This window comes from Heterodontus francisci, chromosome 20, assembly GCF_036365525.1.
Source record: "Heterodontus francisci isolate sHetFra1 chromosome 20, sHetFra1.hap1, whole genome shotgun sequence".
NCBI lineage: Eukaryota > Metazoa > Chordata > Chondrichthyes > Heterodontiformes > Heterodontidae > Heterodontus > Heterodontus francisci.
In genome coordinates, this window is record NC_090390.1 from 44,538,157 (window position 1) to 44,558,098 (window position 19,942).

Below are 19,942 nucleotides of genomic sequence, written 5' to 3' on the forward strand. Positions count from 1 at the left end.
TGATGCAAGGTTAACTGGCCTGCAGTTCCTTGTTCTCTCTCCCACCTCTCTTGAATAGCAGCATTCCGTTTGCTAACTTCCAATCTGCTGGGACTGTTCTAGAATCCAGGGAATTTTCATGACCAACGCATCCACTATCCCTGCAGCTGCCTCTTTCACAACTCTAGGAATTAGGCCATCAGGTCCTGGGGATTTGGCAGCTTTTAGTCCCTTAAGTTTCTCCAATACTTTTTCCTCTGCTGATATTAATTTCCTTAAACTCCTCACTCTTACGAGCCCCTTCGCTATCCTCTATTTCTAGTATGTAATGTGTCTTCTACTGTGAAGAGACAAAATACTTGTTCGACATCTCTGCCATTTCTTCATTCCCCATGATAATTTCTACTGACCTAATTCAAGCAAAGCATTGATTTCACTGAAGACTCTAGGCTAATGATTTTGCAACATATTTTACATCTGATCAATAAGTGGTCAGATTGACAGATTGAAAACAAAAATGGGGATAAAAAACAATATCCACAATTGTCAATAAACCTCTACCACCTAGAAGGACAAGGGCAGCAGATGCATGGGAACACCACCACCTGCAAGTTCCCCTTCAAGTCACACACCACTCTGACTTGGAACTAGATCACTGTTCCTTCACGGTCACTGGGTCAGAATCCTGGAACTCCCATTCCGAACAGCACTACTGGTGTACCTATATCCCAAGGACTGCAGCAGTTCAAGGCAGCAGCCCACCCGATCCATTTCCCATATTTCGACTCCCCCACCCAGAACCACGACAGGGTTCCCCTCGTTCTCACTTTCCACCCCACCAGCCTACACATCCAAAGGATCATTGCTGTTTCCGCCAAACACATCTTCCCTTTCCCTCCAGTCAGCATTCCGAAGGGATTGCTTCCGCCGCGACAGCCAAGTACACTCCTCCATCACCCAACACCTTCCCACACCCTAAATCATGTAATCGCAGGAAATGTAATACCTGCCCTTTTATCTCCTCTCTCCACACCATCCAAGGACCCCCAAACACTCCTTCCAGGTGAAGCAGCGATTTACTTGTACTTCTTTCAATTTAGTATACTGTATTTGCTGCTCACAATGCAGTCACCTCTACATTGGGGAGATCAAACGAAGATTGGGTGACCACTTTGCAGAACACCTCTGCTCAGTCTGAAAGCATGACCCCGAGCATCCGGTTGCTTGCCATTTCAACCCAATCCCCTGCTCTCATGCCCACTGCAGTGTTCCAGTGAACATCAACGCAAGCTCAAGGAGCAGCACCTGATCTTTCCATTAGGCACTCTACAGCCATGAGGACTCAACCTGGAGTTCAACAATTTCACTGCATGACGGCCTCTATATTTTTCAATTTTTTTTATTTTATAAGTTTTTTTTAAAAAAACCATGTACCTAGTTTTCATGTGGACAGTGCTGATTATTCTGCCATTAACACTCTCGACTAACGTTTTGTCTTTCACCACAAGAACACACTCTTTGCCTTTGTCTCATGACAGCTGTTATTTAATCTCTCCTGCCCTCTCACACATCTTCCCTTTTGTTGTCTTCCCCATCAACACCCACGCGTCCCCCCTTTTCACTTGCTTAAAACCTTATTCTTTTCTAAGCGTTGCCAGTTCTCATGAAAGGTCACAGACCTGAAAGTTAACTCTGCTTCTCTTTCCACAGATGCTGCCTGACCTGCTGAGTATTTCCAGCATCTGCAGTATTTTGCCTTTATTAAACTATCCCAGCTTCCTGGTCTTTCTACACAAAGATTATGTCTAAAATTTAACTCTGCAGTAAGACTCAAATTGGATTTGGATATTTCCCTTGAGCACTGCTTCAACCTACCAATGTCCCATAGGCCATTCCATTTTCACAAAAACAGAGTTCAACTGCTAATGGTGATTGAGAAAAGTAGCTCTTTTAAACAGGCAAAACTAGCTCCAAGCACACATTTATAACAAGGGCTTTGCTTGCTTACTAGCCAGCTCTTAATGACTAATGTGATTATACTGAAACTAGATATCAACAAGCAACATATAAAGTCCAGGTTATTAGTGAAGACACATTTATGTTGGATATTCTCCAAAAGGCCAGCTCCACAGGTGATTCATCTTATCTTAGTTTCTACACGAGGATCTTTTGTCAAAAAGGTCATTAAAGCTATGATGAAACTTTTATAAATCATCGGTTACTCCTAACTTAGAGTATTGTGTCTAATTCTGGGCACAATACTTGAAAAGGGAAGGAAGTGCAGAGGAGATTTATCAGATCGGTACTATGGTTGGCATCCTTCCATCTACAAAAGATGGACACGCAGCGAACAATCCATTTAGGTGGGGCGTTTTTTCTTGATGCACGTTTGCTGATGGCTGTTAAGGACAATCCCCGAGAGGCAAGTTCTGCCATTAGGGCCACAGGTGAAGTTTACAAGTGACGCAGAGTTGTTTTCGACGTTGGTGCCCATTACCCAGCTGCTGTAGAAACTGGTTGTGGACTGGTGTGCAGTACCACAGGATAGTGTTGCATTTCCCTCGTTCACCAGCTAGTGACTCCCAGGTACGATAGCTGACATTTAGGGCCTCCACGTCATGCTTGCGAGCATCCTTGAAGCGGAACTTTGGGTGCCCCACTGATCGCCTGGCCCCGGCTACCTCACCGTACAGAAGGTCCTTGGGTATGTGACCATCATCCATCCTGCGGACATGCCTAAATCCACCAAAGCCACTTCAGTTTGATTAGTGTCAAACACACTTAAGAGTTATATAGAGTCATACAGCACAGAAACAGGCCCTTCTGCCCATTGTGTCCATGCCGGAGCTCTGCCTTTGAGGGGACTGCTGCTCGTGTGATTTTGTCCTGCCAGGATATGCCCACAATGCACAGCAGACAGCAAAAATGGAAATTGAGCTTCTTTTCCTGGTAGCTGCAATTTGCCCATGTTTCACAGCCATACAGCAAGGTGCTGAGAATAGGTCTTATAAACCATCAGCTTGGTGTTATTCCATGCGTGTTTCAGCCAAAAGGAGGTAGCTATGCTATGCACGTAAAGAGTTCTGTATCAAGGGACAGACTGTCTGCCACCGTGGACCCAAGGTAGGAGAATTTGTTCGCCACTTTTTATTTTTATTTAGAGATACAGCACTGAAAGAAGCCCTTCGGCCCACCAAGTCTGTGCCGACCAAGAACCACCCATTTATACTAACCCTACATTAATCCCATATTCCCTACCACCTACCTACACTAGGGACAATTTACAATGGCCAATTTACCTATCACCTGCAAGTCTTTGGCAGTGGGAGGAAACCGGAGCACCCGGCGAAAACTCACGCGGTCACAGGGAGAACTTGCAAACTCCACACAGGCAGTACCCAGAATTGAACCCGGGTCCCTGGAGCTGTGAGGCTGCAGTGCTAACCACTGCGCCGCCTTTCTAGTGGGATGTTATTCAGTGTGATCCAGGGTGGAGATACAATACCTTATTCCATGACCACAGTTTTTCTCAATGCTTATAGTCAAGGAGAAGTTGTTACAGGCGTGGGAGAGACAGTCCATGAGCCTTTGTAGCGGAGTTTCCTTGTGAGCAACTAGTGCAGCATCAGTGTAGAGGAGTGCTCTGATCAGGATGCGATGTGTTTTTGGCTTTGCTTTCAGTCTTGATAGGTTGTAATAGAGCTTGCCATCTAGTGTGCAAGTAGACTTCTTCCATATCTGCAGGGATGGTGAAGGTCAGGAGCATGTAGATGAAGATCCCGAACAGGCAGAGGCAAGGAAACAACCTAGTTGCAGAGTGAAGAATGGAGTGAAACAATCAGAAGTAGAGCCATCAAACTGTACAAGGCAGTGCATGTTGTCATGGATGGAGCAAATGAGATGGAGGAGCTTTGCTGGACAGCCAATTTTTCCCAAAATCTTGTAAAGCCCTGCTCCGCTGATGACGAATGCCTTAGTGAGAGTTACAAAAGTAAGATAAAGGGGTATACTTTGCTCCCTACACTTGTCTTGTAGCTAGTGTATGGAGATGATCATATCCACAGTACATTTGCTTCTGGGTACGCTTGGTCTGCAAGTAAATGGAGTCTTAAGGATGACCCTAGCAAAAGGCCTTCTCCGTGACATTAAGGAGCAAGATGCTCCTGTAGTTGATAAGAGTCTCCAGTCATCTTTGTTTTTGTATAGCGTGAAGATTTTGGCATCATGCATCTCCTGTGCAGAGATTATAAAAAGGTGTGGCAATAGAATGGGACTTTCCATGCTTCAGCAGTTCAGCTGGGACTCAGTCCTTGCCAGATGCCCTTCTGTTCGCCAGGTGGTCTATGGCTTTCTTGAGCTCCAGTGATGAGGGTTCTTCATCTAACCAATCCATGACAAGACGCTGCAGGAGAGCGTCACGTGTAAACTGGGAGATGTCCAACTCACAGGAGTACAGCTCAGTCGTGTTCAGACCAGCGGGACGTCGGTTTACTTCTTTAAAAAAGTGAGTATTTCACCACCTGCCAACTTCCAGGGAGCAACTTTGGTGATGGCAAGGCCGAGCACCCTCTTGATCCCTTTGTACATAACTCGTAGATTACCATTGTTACAGGCAGCTTGGATTTCTTGACATAAGCTGATCCAGTATTTACTATGCACCATCGCCCTCTCCTTTGCACAGCTATCTTGGTTATTTTCAGGTCATGCAGCATGTTAGCTATTGGGTTTTTATGTGAGTCATGTAGGCTTTAATTTTTTTACATCAATGACATATCATCTTAACTGAGTAAGTGTTAAACCATCCATTATTGCGGGTTCTGCCTTTACTAAATGATGCTTCTGCAGCTTCATAGATGATTGAAGTTTGAAGTCACTAAGCTCATCGATGCTAACATTGGTGCTTCCCGTTCAGGTTTTGGTGGGTAGCAAGCATTCTAGCAACAGTGTGAAGTGCTGGTATTTGCCATCATTGCTTACGCAAGGGATGTGAGACGGGCTGGCGTGCTTGGAGCTGTGGAACTTTCAGAGATGCACCTTCACTCTGCTAAAAATGAGTGGTCAGTGTCGCAATCTGTGCTACGGTAGGTGCAGGTGTGAAGAACCAAGGGCAGATCATGCCTCCTTGTGACGACAAAGTCTAGTTGGTGCCAACGTCCAGAGCTTGAGTGATGCCATGATACCTTGGGGCAATGTCTGCACTGAAAGGTGGTGTTGATGATGCAGAGTTCATTCAGAGCACAAAGCTCAAGGTGGTGGTGTCAGTTATTGTCAATCTTGCCCACGCCATGGCAACCAAGGTACACTGGTCATGAATCATTGTTTGCCCCAACAAGCGCACTGAAGTCACCCAGGATGAATAGCCTCTCGCCATTTGGAATGTTCCTCAGAACGTCACCTAGGGAGTCACAGAAATGCTCTTTATCGGAGATGCTGGCGTCCAGAGTTGGCATGTAGGTGCATTTGATGTTGACTGTGCCTACTATGGCCAAGGAAATTCAATTATGTCAAGAGACTAGAGAAGCTGGTATTATTCTCCTTAGAACAGAGGTGGTTAAGAGGAGATTAAATAGGTGTTCAAAATTAAGAGGGGTTTTGATAGAGCAAAACTGTTTCCGCTGGCAGGAGGGTCAGTAACCAGAGGAATAACTAGCAAAAAGAGCTGGGAGGGAGGAGGAGATGAAAGGAGAGGAGGAGCGAGATGAGAAGTGTTTCCTCAGCAACGTTTGATCTGCCGTGCACTGCCAGAAAGGATGGTGACAGCATATGCAATAGTAACATTCAAAACGGAATTGTATACTTAAAAGGAAAATAAAATTACAGCACTATGGGGAAAGGAGAGAGAGACTAACTGGCAGCTTTTAGAAAGCCGACATTGGCACAATGGGTTTAATTCCTTCTGTGGGATATCATTCTATAAAAAACAAAATTAAAGAACTGCAATGTACACAGAGACCACATAATTCAACAGATGCAGGACAAATTCATGTAACGTTCACTACCAAATTAGACAATGGAGCACAAATACATGATAGCATAAAACCAATCGTGAGTTAACCAACTAGAGGAAAATGTGCACCAACACCTTGGAATGCATCGAACCTCCATTGTGAAGGCTGAACAAGGAGCAACACCAACTGTAATAACAAGCTTTACTTACAGTAAACAAGTGACCTTCTCCAAGCTTTAGAAAATTAACATGAAAATCTCTGGATGAATACATACCTCCCCATACTTCTAGTGATGGCTTATAAAATCGACACATTTAAGCAACTTATCCCAGTTAAGATATAAAAGTTCCTTAAACATAAATGCTAAACAAACAGTCCAATTCTAATGTCAATACTATCCACGCATTGTTGAATATATAACCTTATATGGCAAGAATGTCTAATTATAGTTACAGTACTAAAATCTCATTTGGCAGTATTAGGCAAACAAATGTATCCAAATATATTGAGAATCCTAAGCTTATAAGTATAGGCTCCTTTGAATGCCTCTTTTTAACCTTCTCAACATCCTTCTGTTGGTTTCAAAGGATAGAAAAGTGGTTGGAACAACAAGTTCCTAGAGACAAGATGGCTAGGATTTTGCAGTGGTAATGACAGCAAAACTATCAGCCTTTGCCATCGTTACACCGTTGAAACGGACAGCAACTTGTGAAGTCCACACATGCGCAAAGTAACATAGAAATCCAGAAATTGCTGACAGTAACTCTATGCTTCTCCAGGGGGTATACTGTTGAGCCACCACATCACCCCACCCCTTCCAGACTGCAATCATGAAAAATCAAAGGAATTGTCAAGAACTTACACTCAAACTGTTAATCTCACTGTAAAAATCTTGAAAAAAAAAAGTTGAGCTTTGTTGAAGTCTAACTGGGTTTTTAAACAGTGCACTAACTTCATAACTCCTACTACTACACCCCCTTATTGGCTCTGAAAAGCAGATTTTATTTGTGGAATATCAAACATCTCCATAATGGTTTAAAATAATTTCCCTTACGGTTTCTTACTTTAGCTTCTATCTTAATTGAATCATTTATTGCATTTAGTGCTTTTAACTTCCTGGTTTACTGTGTGCGCATACTTCAATGTGATTAGCTGCCTAGCCGCTTGCTGACATAATTGCACACAAAAAGACATCACCTTGTCTGGCACCAGATTTAAACTGCCAAAAGGAAGGGGAAAGCTATTCCAGAGATCACGAGACTTTTGTGGGCTGTGGCGAGCACACTTGCTTCACCACTGACTGCAAAATCCAGGTGAAAGTGTTAACATTGCAAAGCAAAATTCTCAAAAAAGCCAATTGAAAAAGAATTCCCTCCAATTTGCTCAGGTAGTTATTCACCACTGATGTATAATCATTCTCATTTGATACTGTACATTCCTACACACAAGTTAAGCAAAAAAAGATTCTGCTGGTATATTGTGCTCCCTTTGAAAAGAGACACAAAAAGGTTTTGCAGCAGTAACAGAACTACTCAAAATCCAACAAATTCTACACTGCAGTACCACTGCTTTATTCAATGTGTATACACCTTTGTACTTGAAGGAAAACTGTAAAGAAAATTAAATAGAAATAACTGATTTTAAAATAGCACCAAAGACAAGCATTGAGACCTCATTGAAATCATTAAAAGGTATAACAAAGGCCACAATTGGAGGAGCATAAGAATCTATGAGGATTATTGGGCTGGAGGAAGTTTGAGTTAGGGAAGGCTGAGGCTATGGAAGACAAGTTAAATTTTAAAATTATTAACTGGCTCAGGTCTGCCTGCTCATTCTGGCTTACAGAACATACATCATTCAGATGGTTGATAAATTTCTATTACTTAAAGTCACTGTACGATAGCAAAATGTGTAAACACAATATACATCACAATGCTGCTGTATTCGTAAGGATTTTTCCCCACTCCAGGCCTAGAAAGCTTCCAAAGGATGTAGAGTTCTGGGAAAACACTGCTATACTGGTACCTGGAAGTGTCGCTGGCTTGCGGCAAGGGGCCAGCAAATATGGATGACAGTGGCAACGAGCAAGCCAAGTAATTACTAATGGCTAGTGCTCAACTTCTTGTGAAAGGGGTACTGTAATTGTAGTTAGCAATTCTCCTCTCCACTTATTGTATTTGGCCTGGTTCTCATTTGAAGAATTCACCTGACATGCATCACACACCCTTTTTTTGTTTCATTATAATCTCTATCTCCCTCATCATTTCATGAGCCCTGTTTTTTGTTCCCCTACCTTTCGCCCTTGTTGGCATGTACCTAGCCTGTACCTGAAGCATTACCTCCTGAAAGAAAACCCATTGTTCCATCACTGTTATTCCCGTCAATCTTTGGTTCAGTTTTATCCTGGCTAAATCCCTTATTACCGCATTGAAATCAGCCCTCTTCCAATCCAGCTGTTCTACCTTATATCATTCCTTGCTTTTCGGCATTACGAGTCTAAACCTAATGATACGATGATCACTCGTGCCCGACTGACACTTGACCCACCTCAATTCCCAGCACCACATCCAGCAATGCCTCCTTTCTAGCTGTGCAGAAAACAGTAATCAAGGAAGTTTTCCTGAACACATTTTAGAAATTCCTCCCCATCCTTTCCCTTTGTTCCAACGTTATCCTAATCGAAATTTGGGTAATTAAAGTCTCCAATATCACCACTGATAGTTCTAGTGCATCTGATTTGAGTGATAAAAAACAGTAAGTGCCGGAAATACTCTGACAGCATCTGTGGAGAAAGAGAGAGAGTCGACGTTGAGTCAGATATGACTTTTTCAGAACCGACTGAACTCATTTGAGCCAACTGAATCTTAAACCAGCATGAAAGATCACATAAGACACAAATGCCAGTTTGGGCATCACCTGCATTTAAAATGCCACAATCTTTCATGTTGGTTCAGCCAACTCTAGCAGTTTTGCAACGATAAAACTGGTGTAAAATGAGTGGTAACTATCCCTAGATGTTCAAACCAGGCATTTCCATTGTTGCAACCCATTTCCATACTCAGAATTGCTGTTTATATGGCCAGTTATTTATTGAAGCAGTAGACAATAGAACTGCCGATCAAAAGCTTTTGTTCCCTTCCACAGAAGTTAGGTGATTGACAGACATAATAGTCTGGATTTTGCAGTCAGCAGTGAAGCAGCAACACTCATGGCAGCTTTCTTCGAGGTCAGCGAACAAAGACCTAATGATCTCTGTGGTATGGATTTCACCTTTCCTGACGTTAATTTTAATCTGTTAAGGGGATCTCCGTGTGTCCAGCAACAGCAATGTCGCCATGAAAGATAAGTAGCCAATCATATTGAAGTATTTTCAGACAGCAAACCAGGAAATTAACTGCACTGATTATCCTTCACTTTTTATAAAGTTTACATAGAGCTAAATAAAGATTGGGATATAGAAATGGGATTAAAGGTAGAACCTGAAATATCAGCTTTAAAAAAAATAGATAATTCATAATGAAAAAAATTGACATTCCAAAATAAAATTAATTTTCCAGGGTCAAAGATGTTGTTCAGCAGTAGTTATGACTTGGTATGCTGTTAAAAATCCAGTTACACCTTATTCACAAGCCATAATTTTTAGGGGATTTCTTTTGAGTGATATTAGAGTAAAATGGGAAATTCTCATCAGTTCAATTATTTCTAAAGACTGCGGTTTCCCAGGCTTCAACAGTGCACCCTGTGAAAGAGCAGGGAATCGCTAACGGCAACCTCTGGATTTCCACTTTTAACTCTGCACGTGCAGACGCCAGAAGTCACTGTCAGTTTTACAGAGTAATGACTGCGAATGCAGAGTTTGGATATCATTACAACTGCAAAATCCAACGAATTACAACTAGCTGGGGCAGCCTTCAAGCAGTTGAATTCATGTGCTCAGACCTGTGAAAAGTTACAGATACACATGTACAGTTCCACATAAATTTTACCCCAGTCTTATATACATTTAACCTTGGGATAATCAAAGACACAGGTAAGTCAATATCCCTAATTGGACATCCTCAATATTTGTTCGAAAACCTACCATCTTCTACAAGTTAACTAAATTTCAAAATAAGAGTACAGATTTAAAATAAAATGATTAACTTCCTGTGGCATACTCACAGCGAATCAGAACAGAAAGTATTATGCTGAATAGTATTACCCAAGTCATCAGCTTAGAGGCAGCCCAGGGTTTGCCTGCAATTTGACTAGTCTCAGGGTCTAATAATACTTCAAGGGATACCTCCGGATCTGGGAGCACAAAGAAGTGTTCAGTGATTCAGCCATCACTTGGAATGCCGTCTAGGAATTCATGAGCACCAAGTGTGGGTGGGAGCCAGAGAGTGCTATTCAAATAGCCTTTCATCACAGATCCACTCGTCAGTAGTCCATTTTGCATGATCAAGTATCCACAGCAGTAATTTCCCCACTATCAGCTTCTTCCAATCTCTACATCCTGCCTTAAAAGTAATTAGTACACTATTAGGTGAGCTTGCTAATTTATAAAGAGCAAAATACTGCAGATGCTGGAAGTCTGAAATAAAGAGATAGTAAATGCTGGAATTACTCAGCAAGTCTGGCTGCAGCTGTGGAGAGAGAAACAGTGTTAACATTTCAAGTCTATGACCTTTCATCATTAACTCATCTCTCCACAGGTGTAAGTACAAAACACATGCTCAAATCTACTGAAAAACTGGCATGAAGCCAGAAAGCCTAAAAATTGAAAAGAAATTCAAAAACCATTTTTGATTCATCATATCATGAACAATTGCTGACATTGGAAATTCCCATACAGTTTCAAAAGATAAAACATTGATACGAAAGCATTACCAAAATTCCCAACAGAAGTAGTTGGTGGACACAAGTGCTTGTGATTACAAGAATCCTATTCTAGTTGATCTTTGCTCCGGACTAAGTGCCATTCTATGTTTATGCTTAGCCTTTAGCCCTCAATTCACTTTCTTCTGCACCTATTCATCTGCTGCACTAGCCCCTCATGTCCAAATCGGATACAGTTGTCCCCCCCATCAACATCTTTATCATATCCTGGTCAAAATCATGGCATGCCCCTCATTTAACTCCCTCACATCCAAGGGGCACAAACTTGATATCTGACAAACAACTGGTTTACCTTCCATCATTAGATCTAGCTGAACCACATCAAATGCCATAGCCATTCTGCCAAAACTGCCCACTAATTCACAATCATCCTGGAGATTAATCACAGCCCACAGCTTGATTTCTACACTACCATCTCCTTAAACATCTCTTCCCAGTTGAAACCATATTTCAGCTGTTTTCCAAAGCTAATCCTCCCCATGGCTACTCCTTTCATAACCATGACCCTAGTTTCCCAACCCCACCTTCTAGTCTCAGTCCCATCTCATGGCCACAATACCCACCTCTTGCTCCTGTGTATTACCACAAAATGGAGGGCCACCAAACTGTCCTTCTTAGCCCCTTGCTAGCCAACACTGGAAATGATTCCTTCTCCTTCAGGTACTGTCCCCTTCCCTTTCAAAACCACTATCATGCCACTCAAAAAAGACTCATTCACAACTGGCCCCTCTGTTCTTGCAAATTGCCTCACCTGCTCCAAAGAACTTAAACATGACATCTCCCAAATCTTTCCTTTAACTTCTCATTTGAATCTCTCCAATCAGATTTCTGCCTCTCCACAGCACTGAAATAGCCACAAATGACATAATCCTAGGGAATGAAGCGGCAGTGGGGGAGCATTTCGAGGATAGTGACCATAACTCTAAGATTTAAGGTTGTTATGGAAAAGGACATAGAGGGTCCGGAAATAAGATTACTGAATTGGGGGAAGGCAGATTTCAATATGATAAAACAGGATCTGGCCAAAATGAACTGGCAGCAGCTTCTTATAGGAAAGGCTACATCAGACCAGTGGGAGTCATTTAGAAAGGAAATGGAGAGGGTTCAGGTGCAACATGTTCCTGTAAAAGGTGAAGAGTAGGACCAACAGGTCAAGGGAATCCTGGATATCAAGGGATATAGAGAATTGGACAAGGAAAAAAAAAAGGAGGCATATGGCAGATTCAGAGTGCTGAAAACAGCGGAGGCCCTAGAGGAGTATAGAAAGTGTAGGAGTACTTAAAAAAAGTAATTAGGAGAGCAAAGAGGCGGCATGAAGAAATCACTGGCAGACAAGATAAAGGAAAATCCCAAGGTGTTTTACAAGTATGTTAGGGGCAAGAGGATAACCAGGCAAAAAGTGGGGCCTATTAGGGATCAAGAAGCAATCGGTATGTGGAGCCAGAGGACATAGGTGAGGTTTTGAATGATTACTTTTCATCTGTGTTCACTATGGAGAGGGACGATGTAGGTGTAGAGATCAGGGAAGGGGATTAGGTGATATACTTGATCAAATTAGCATAGAAAAAGAGCAAGTATTAGCGGGCTTGAAGGTGGATAAACCCCCGTCCCAGATGAGATGTATCCCAGGCTGTTATGTGAGGCAAGGGAGGAGATAGCAGGGGCTCTGACACAAATTTTCAGATCCTCTCTGGCCACAGGAGAGGTACCAGAGGATTGGAGGACAGTGAATGCAGTACCATTATTTAAGAAGGGTAGCAGGGATAAACCAGGTAATTACAGGCCAGTGAGTCCAATATCAGTGGTCGGGAAATTATTGAAAAAAATTCTGAGGGTCAGGATTAATCTCCAGTTGGACAGGCAGGGATTAATCAGGGACAGTCAGCATGGCTTTGTCAAGGGGAGATCATGTCCAACAAACTTCAGTGAACTTTTCGAGGAGGTGACTATAGGTGTAGATGAGGGTAGAGCAGTTGATGTAGAGTACATGGACTTCAGTAAGGCTTTTGATAAGGTCCGCATGGGAGATTGGTTAAGGTAAGAGCCCATGGGATCCAGGGCAATTTGGCAAACTGGATTCAAAATTGGCTTAGTGGCAGGAAGCAGAGGGTGATGGTAGAGGGTTGTTTTTGCGAGTGGAAGCCTGGTGCTGGGACCCTTACTGTTTGTAGTGTACATTAATGATTTAGATAATATAGGGAGGTATGATCAGTAAGTTCACAGACGACATGAAAATTGGTCATGTCGTAAATAGCGAGGAGGAAAGCCTTAGACTACAGGACAATATAGATGGGCAGAGCAATGGAAAATGGAGTTTAATCCTGAGAAGTGCGAGGTGATGCACTTTGGGAGGTCTAACAAGGCAATGGAATATAAAATGGATGGTAGGACCCTAGGGAGTACAGAGGGACCTTGGGGTGCTTGTCCATAGATCACTGAAGGTAGCAACACATGTAGATAAAAGGTGGTTAGGAAGGCATACGAGATACTTATGTTCTATGCCTCGGCTAATAAAAGCAAGAGCAGGGAGATTATGATGGAGCTGTGTAAAATGCTGGTTAGGCCACAGCTGGAGTAATGTGTACAGTTCTGGTTGCCACACTATAGGAAGGATGTGACTGCAATGGAGAGGGTGCAGAGGAGGTTCACCAGGATGTTGCCTGGGATGGAGCACTGCAGTTATGACGACAGACTGGATAGGCAGGGGTTGTTTTCCTTGGAGCGGAGAAGGCTGAGGGGGGACCTGATTGAGGTATACAAAATTATGAGGGGCATTGATGGGATAGATAAAGTAACTTTTTCCCTTAGCGGAGAGGTCAATAACTAGGGGGCATAGATTTAAGGTAAGAGGCAGGCGGTTTAGAGGAGTGTCAAGGAGGAATGTTTTCACCCAGAGGGTGATTGGAATCTGGAACAGGCAGGAACACTCACGACATTCAAGAAATATTTAGATGAGCACTTGAAACGCCATAACATACAAGGCTACGGGCCAAGTGCAGGGAAATGGGATTAGTTAGGACGGGTGCTTGATGGTTGGCGCAGGCGCGTTGGGTCGAAGGGCCTATTTCTGTGCTGTAAAACTCTACGACTCTATGACATCAAGTATTATCTATCCTTAACCTCTCTGCAGTCTGACAGTCAACTCCACCATCCTCATCAGATGCCAGTGTCCAGTTTAGTGGAATTATCCTTGCTCGGTTCCACTCTTGCTCAGCAAAAGTATCTGCAGCAACAGTTCTTTTTAAAACTCGAGTTTTCCTCCCACCAAGGATCTTTCCTTAGCCCCCTCTTCCCAGTCATGCTCTCCCTTGGTGAGTTGAGGCACAGATATGGGTGAGCTTCCAAATGCATCCTCAGCTCAACTTGGGTGGATGGAGAAGCCTCAGACAGGAGTAGACAAAAAATAGACTAAAATTATTTTTTTTAAGCAAAGTCCAGGTCACCAATAGTTAATACACAAAATAACCCAAAAGTATAACAGAAGAGATAAACAAGAAATGTAACAAATTAGAATAGGTGCTGAAAACATCTGGACAGAACAGCAGCACAGCGTCTCCTGCCAAATTAAATGTTCTTTTCATTAATGCATATAGCATGAGAAATAAAACAAGTGAATTAGAAGTTCAAATTCCACTTAAAAAGGGCAAGACATAGTTCCATCACAGACCTGGCTACAAACAGGGCATGAGTGGGAGATAAATATTCCAAGTTAAATGCTCTTTAGAAAAAGGACAGGGAAATTGGTAAAGGTGCAGCAATATTGACAAGGGATACTATTACAGCAATAGAAAGAGAGGATCACAGCAAGGGTGAGCATGCAGTAGAAACTCTCTGGGTAGAATGGAACAGAAGAGGATGCAAGACTTCAATGGGAGTTGTTTATGTATGCTGCTATCTGGAGATCTATAAATATGGAGATCACAGAAACTAGTTGCAAAATACATAATGGGGGACGAACATTATGTAGACTGGGGAAGCTGAACATCTACTACAGACTCAAAAAAGGTAGAAAAAGTTGAGCAAACATATCAGCATCACCAAGTCAGCCTGTTTCCACCTTTGCTCGTGCTTTGGCTCATCTGCTGCTGAAACTCTTGCCCATGCATTTGTTACCTCTAGACCGGACTAGTCCAACACATTCCTTGCTGGTCTCCCATGTTCTACCCTCCTTAAACTTGAGATCATCTAAAACTTTGCTGCCTATGACGTACTTTTTTTTTTTCATTCTTGGGATGTGGGCATCGCTGGCTAGGCCAGCATTTATTGCCCATCCCTAATTGCCCTTGAAAAGGTAGTGGTGAGCCACCTTCTTGAACCACTGCAGTCCATGCGGGGTAGGTACACCCACAGTGCGGTTAGGAAGAGAGAGTTCCAGGCTTTTGACCCAGTGACAGTGAAGGAACAGTGATATAGTGCCAAGTCAGGATGCTGTGCGACTTGGAGGGAAACGCGCAGGTGGTGGTGTTCCCATGCATCTGCTGTCCTTGCCCTTCTCGGTGGTAGAGGTCATGGGTTTGGAAGGTGCTGTCAAAGGAGCCTCAGTGCATCTTGCAGATGGTACACACTGCTGCCACTGTGTCGGTGGTGCAGGGAGTGAATGTTTGTAAATGTGGTGCCAATCAAGCGGGCTGCTTTGTCCTGGATGGTGTCGAGCTTCTGGAGTGTTGTTGGTGCTGCACCCATCCAAGCAAGTGGAGAATATTCCATCACACTCCGGACTTGTACCTTGCAGATGGTGGACAGGCTCTGGTGAGTCAGGTGGTGAGTTACTCGCTACAGGATTCCAGCCTCTGACCTGCTCTTGTAGCCACAGTATTTATATGGTTATTCCAGTTCAGTTTCGGTCAATGGGAACCTCCCAGGATATTGATAGTGGAGGATTTACCTATCGTAATGCCGTTGAATGTCTTGGGGACATGGTTAGATTCTCTCGTTTGAGATGGTCATTGCCTAGCACTTGTGTGGCGCGAATGTTACTTGCCACTCATCAGCTCAAGCCTGGATATTGTCCAAGTCTTGCTGCATTTCTACACGTACTGCTTCAGTATGAGTCGTCGTGAATGGCGCTAAACAATGCGCAATCAGCGAACATCCCCACTTCTGACCTTATGATTGAATGAAGGTCATGAATGAAGCAGCTGAAGATGGTTGCGCCTAGGACACTACTCTGAGGAACTTCTGTCCTCGAGATCATTGACCTCCAACAACCACAACCATCTTCCTTTGCGCTAGGTATGGCTCCAACCTGGAGTATTTTCCCTCATTCCCATTGACTTCAGCTTTGCTTGGGCTTCTTGTGCCATACTCTGTCAAATGCTGCCTTGATGTCAAGGGCAGTCACTCTCACCTCATCCCCCTGGGGTTCAGTTCATTTGCCCATGTTTGAACCAAGGCTGTAATGAGGTCAGGAGCTGAGTGGCCATGGCAGAACCCAAACTGAGTGTCACTGAGCAAATGCACATCAACTCCCATTCACCTATGCACTTGCTGATTGACATCGTTCCCAGTTAAGCATCACCTCTATTTTAAAATGCTCATCGTTGTTTTCAATATCTCCACAGCCTCACTCCTCCCCATCTGTATAATCTCCTCCAGCTATACTATCTTCAGATATTTGCACTGCTCTTAATTCTAGCCTCTTGAGCACCCCCAATTTTCAATTGCTTCACCACTGGTGGCCATGCCTTCAGCTGCTCAGGCCCCAAGCTCTGGAATTCCCTCGCTAAACCTCTTTGCCCCTCTATCCTCCTTTAAGACACTTTGTAAAAACTTACCTCTTTGACCAAGCTTTTAGACATCTGCCCCAATATTTCCTGCAGCTTGATGTCAAATTTTGTTTAGTAATGCTCCTGGGAGCGCCTTGGGATGTTTTATTATGTTAAAGGCACTATGCATATACATGTTGTTAAGTTTTCTGGAACAATGCGTTCTTGAACCAAGAGAAGAGGCCATGCTAGATTTGGTGTTGAGCAATGAATAAGAACACCTAGATAACAGCGACCGTAACAGGATATAGAATTTTATTACAAAAGCAAAACACTGCAGATGCTGGAAATCGGCAAGAACAGAAAATGCTGGAAATACTCAGCAGGTCTGACAGCATCCATGGAGAGTAACAGTGTGTTTCCGATTACTGGAAACAATAGCTTGACCGTCATAGTCACGAAATCATACCTCTCAGACAATGCCCCATCACCTTCCCTGGATATGTCTTGTCCCACAGGCAGGACATACCCAGCAGAGGTGGCGGCACAGTAGTATACAGTCGGGAGGGAGTTGCCCTGGGAGTCCTCAATATTGACTCCAGACCCCATGAGGTCTCATGGCATCAGGTCAAACATGGGCAAGGAAACCTCCTGTTGATCATCACCTACTGCCCCCTCAGCTGATGAATCAGTGCTTCTCCCTGTTGAACACCAACAGGAGAAAACACTGAGGATAGCAAGGGTACAGAATATACTCTGGGTGGGGGGCTTCAATGCCCATCCCCAAGAGTGGCTCAGTAGCACCACTACTGACCGAGCCCTAAAGAACACAGTTGCTAGACTGGGTCTGCGGCAGGTGGTGAGTGAACCAACAAGAGGGCAAAACCTACTTGAACTCGCCCTAACCAATCTACCTGTCACAGATGCACCTGTCCATGACAGTATTGGTAGGAGTGACCATTGCACAGACCTTGTGGAGACAGAGTCCCATCTTCACATTAAGGATACCCACCACAGTGTTGTGTAGCACGACCACCATGTGAAATGGGATAGATTTCAGACAGATCCAGCAACTCAAAATTGGGCATCCATGAGGCACTGTGGGCCATCAGCAGAATTGTATTCAACCAGAATCTGTAACTTCATGTCCTGGCATGTCCCCCGTTTTACCATAAAGCCGGGAGACCAATCCTGGTTCAATGAAGCGTGCAGGAGGGCATGCCAGGAGCAGCACCAGGCATACCTCAAAATGAGGAGTCAGCCTGGGGAAGCTACAACACAGGACTACTTGCATACCAAACAGAAGCAGCATGCAACAGACAGGACTAAGCGATCCCATAACCAATGCATCAGATTTAAGCTCTGCAGTCCTGCCACATGCAGTCGTGAATGGTGGTAGACAATTAAACAACTAACCTGAGGAAGAGGCTCCACAAATATCCCCATTCTCAAATGATTGGGGAGCCCAGCACATCAGTGCAAAAGACAAGGCTGAAGCATTTGCATCCATCTTCAGCCAGACGTGCAGAGTGGTTGATCCATCTCGGCCTCCTCCTGAGGTCCCCAGCATCACAGGTGCCAGTCTTCAGCCGATTCACTCCACGTGATATCAAGAAACGACTGAAGGTGTTGGATACCGCAAAGGCTATGGGACCGGACAACATTCCAGCAATAGTACTGAAGACCTGTGCTCCAGAACTAGCCACAACCCTAGCCAAGCTGTTCCAGTACAGCTACAACACTGGCATCTACCCAGAAATGTGGAAAATTGCCCAAGTATGTCCTGTAGACAAAACAAACAGGACTCCAACCCGGCCAATTACCGCCCTAATTCTCAATGGAAACCAGGAGGAAAACTCTCCACTGGTTGGAGTCATACCTAGCGCAAAGATGGTTGTGGTTGCTGGAGGTTAGTGCCAGGACATCACAGCAGGAGTTCCTCAGGGTAGTGTCCTAGGCCCAACCATCTTCAGCTGCTTCATCAATGGCCTCCCCTCCATCATAAAGGTCAGATGTGGGGATGTTTGCACAATGTTCAGTACCATTCACAACTCCTCAGATACTGAAGCAGCCAGTGGCCAGATTCAGCAAGATCTGGACAACATCCAGGCTTGGGCTGATAAGTGGCAAGTAACATTCGCACCACACAGGTGCTTGGCAATGACCATCTCAAACAAGAGAATCTAACCATTTCCCCTCGATATTCAATGGCATTACCAGCGCTGAATCCCCCACTATCATCCTGGGGTTACCATTGACTAGAAACTGAACTGGAGCAACCACAAATATTGCGGCTGCAAGAGGAGGTCAGAGGCTAGGAATTCTGCAGCGGATAACTTATCTCCCAACGCCCCAAAGCCTGTCCACCATCTGTAAGGCACAAGTCAGGAGTGTGATTGGAGTACTCTCTACTGCCCTGGATGGGTGCAGCGCCAGCAACACTCAAGAGGCTCGACATCATCCAGGATAAAAGCAGCCTGACTGGCACCCCATCCACCACCTTCAACATTCACTCCCTTCACTACAGTGGGAATAATGTGTAGCATCTACAAGATGCACTGCAGCAACTTACCAAGGCTCCTTCGAAGCACCTTCCAAACCCATGACCTCTACCACCTAGAAGGCCAAGGGCAGCAGATGCATGGGAACACCACCACATGCAAGTTCCCCTCTAAGCCACACACCATCCTAACTTGGAACTATAATCACCGTTCCTTCACTGTCACTGGGTCAAAATCCTGGAACTCCCTTCTCAACAGCACCGTGAGTGTACCTATGCCCTAAAGACTACAGAGGTTCAAGGCGGCAGCCCACAACCACCTTCGCTAGGAAATTTAGGAATGGGCAATCAATGCTGGCCTAGCCAGCGATGCCCATATCCCAAGAATGAATAAAAAAACCTACCAAAAACACTGTTCTGGACTAACTTTATGTACATTTCCTTCCCTTGACCCCATCATTGGTGGATGTACCTTCAGGGTTTTCACCCCATACCAATTCCCTCCTTAAACCACAATGCTTCTCCACCTTTAAAGATATTCCTTAAAATCTACCTCTAAGCTGTTGATCACCCCTAATGTCTCCAGTGGCATTGTATCTATTTTTGTTTGATTATGCCAGTGAAGCACCTTAAATAGTTTCCTACATTAATGCAAGATGTTGTTAGCTACATTAAAAAAAAAACAGTTGTGAGCATATCTGGAGACTGTTGAAATTTAAAGAATGCAATTGATCAAGATGACTTACCAAGGAATCATTTGAAGGACAGCAGCTGAATTTTGAAACAGACTCAGATTTTAGGCCGACTAATCACCTTATTAAAACCTTATCAGCCCAAAACCTCTGGAAATGAAAGTATTTTCCATTACTTAAAATTCATATTTGTTTTTCGCTATTAATGTTTAACACATTTGCCTCAAATGCTGATTAGGC

The 19,942-nt window shown here is 43.9% G+C and overlaps 1 protein-coding gene across 4 annotated transcripts in view; it reads right to left on the reverse strand.

The window, feature by feature from the left end:
- The window catches only part of pwwp2b (PWWP domain containing 2B), a 62,102-nt gene that overhangs the window by 11,719 nt on the left and 30,441 nt on the right, over window positions 1-19,942 (reverse strand). Inside the window, exon 4 of one of the 4 annotated variants that reach the window (XM_068052677.1) lies at window positions 10,210-10,422. The exons of 2 other annotated variants lie outside the window; for them this stretch is intronic. The gene's annotated coding sequence lies outside the window, so the exon portion shown is untranslated. Of the gene's footprint in view, window positions 1-10,209; window positions 10,427-19,942 lie in introns of those variants that run through there. One more of the 4 variants, XM_068052676.1, reaches the window with a different exon arrangement.